Consider the following 2174-nt stretch of genomic DNA (forward strand, 5'->3'; position numbering starts at 1 on the left):
ACTCCTCGGCGCCCCCGCCCCTCCCGGCTGTTCCCCACCTCCAGCCCGGCCTCTGCCCTTTGTTTGCCTCCCCCTCGCGGCTCGCCCCACTTTGTTCCTGCGGACCTTTGTGGTTCCTTACTCGGGCCTGCCCTGTTCGCGTTCCTTCGTCCACTTCCAGCCTTTGGGACGTCCCCTTTTCCTTGCTTTCCTCCATCACACGTCTGCTTTTGGATTCGGCCTCCTTGGCCTCTTCGGCCGGTCTCTGTGGGCTCCTCCGGCCTCCCGCGCCCCGTCACCTCGCATCCGCGCGGCTGACACCTCAGCCGCTCACTCGGATCCAAGGAGGCTGCCCGCCACCTCCCCGCCAAGGCTCGGACTGGCACGGAGTGCAGAGCGGTGCCCGCGGGTCGATCTTCCCTCTCCCTTCCCACCTCTGTACCTGTACTCGGTCCCCAACGTTTCCCATGCAGCAGTCCTAGGAAGGGAATGAAAAGTTGAAGCCAACAGTACAACTCCTAAAAGGAGAGAGGGGGAGGGGGTGTTTTAAAGGAAGGTCAAACAGGGCAGCAAAATAATCAAGTATGAAGTTATAAAGCCCAGTTTGCTAAACTCCAGCTAGGGGAGGGGGGAACTGATGCTATGTTTAGAGCAGGATTCAAATTCCTCCAAAAACTATCAGCGTTGATAAATACATTAATTATTCCCGTGTCTACAGATTGACCTCCTGGGATCTGCTTCCTTATGATTACAAGGCCACTGAGGCACCACTTTAAATGATAATTTGCTACCTGGCACCTGCCAAACACCCAGAGTGCTTCAATAACAAATGGGGTGGTGGGGGAGTGAATGGTGTGTTACTATCCCAAAGGATGGATGCTATATTTAATCAAAAGCAGAAGCTGAGTGCCGCCTAACGGCTAGGTCGTCCAGCAGCCAGCGGCTAGAAGCAGCTTCAAGCAGGCTGGTCTCCTTAGAGTCCTTTAGACATTTATTCTGAAATCCCAGCTTACTGATTTAATTTAGACGGACTCAAGGCACAGCTAAGCTCTGTGACCCTGGGGGAGTCAGTTAACCTTTCTCAGTCTCAATGCCCAAGATAATGAACGTTGATATTCCCGAAAGATTTCAAAATTCATGGCACAGACTGGCACGGAAGGAATGAGACCCAGAAAACCAAACCGAAACAAAACAAAACAAAAAAAACCCTGCTTTTTTAGCTGCACAGCCCTCTGGGAGACAAAAGATGCCCTCTAGACCGAGTGACCTTTGTCCAGCTTCACTCTGTTCTATTTTGCACTCTACCATGGAAAAGAGTTTTTCTCCTGCTGTTTCTTATCAAGTATATTATTTATCACGAAGATTTTTCCCTCATAGCTCATCTACGCAGAACTTACTGTGCATTCAGAGATACAAATTGATACCAACAAATGCGTTTTTTAATTGCCCTCTTAAGGGTTTTTTTTTTCCTCTCTAGAGCTAATATTGAGCAGTATTCACTCCGATGCAGAAAAAAAAAAAAAAACCCAGAAAGTGTTACTGAAGTAGTTATTTTACTATATCACTGTACAAGTGGCAATCACGTGAAAAACATGATTTTATGCAAGAACATAATAGTGGTTCTGCAAAAAAAAAAGAAAAAGATTCAGTCATTTTTTCTCCAAATCAGTTTCATAAGCTATTCTTTTTTAAGCCCACTCCCCAAGACATCTTCACCAAGATAATGAGGCTCATCTAATTGAATCACAAATGTTTGTTGAAGAATCTCCACCTAATGAAACATCTTATATGAAATATCACTTCAATCTAGCAGTCTACATAAAACCAACAAAAGCAAAATGGTGACGCATGCGATCCATTCATAGAAGCCCTACTTATGGTCGTCAAACTAGGAGGTAAAGGCTCATTAATAACAATATATAAATAAATTTTGAAATACAATTGGGCCTGCCCAGCCTGAGCTGCATAGTGAGACCTTGTCTCAAGAAGATGGAAAAAAAAAAAAAAAGAAGATGGAAAAGAAAGAAAAGCATAGATGAAAAGCTGCTCAACATTATTGGACATTAGCAAAAAGCAAATCAAAATAATGGGATTCTATTTTTTCTTTTCATTTTATGTATTTGGTACAGGGTCTCCTTACACAGCTTGGACTCGTAGCGATCCTCCTATTTTCAGCCTTCCCAGTACTGGGATTC

The 2174-nt window shown here is 45.1% G+C and overlaps 1 protein-coding gene across 2 annotated transcripts in view; it reads right to left on the minus strand.

Moving 5' to 3' along the window:
- The window catches only part of Gpr161 (G protein-coupled receptor 161), a 51490-nt gene extending 51043 nt beyond the window's left edge, over window positions 1–447 (minus strand). Inside the window, exon 1 of one of the 2 annotated variants that reach the window (XM_023706315.1) lies at window positions 122–447. The gene's annotated coding sequence lies outside the window, so the exon portion shown is untranslated. Of the gene's footprint in view, window positions 1–105 lie in introns of both variants that reach the window. The other variant, XM_023706316.1, reaches the window with a different exon arrangement.
- Window positions 448–2174: the final 1727 nt, after the last annotated feature.

This window comes from Octodon degus, unplaced genomic scaffold (genome assembly GCF_000260255.1).
Source record: "Octodon degus isolate 3935 unplaced genomic scaffold, OctDeg1.0 scaffold00250, whole genome shotgun sequence".
Taxonomy (NCBI): Eukaryota; Metazoa; Chordata; class Mammalia; order Rodentia; family Octodontidae; genus Octodon; species Octodon degus.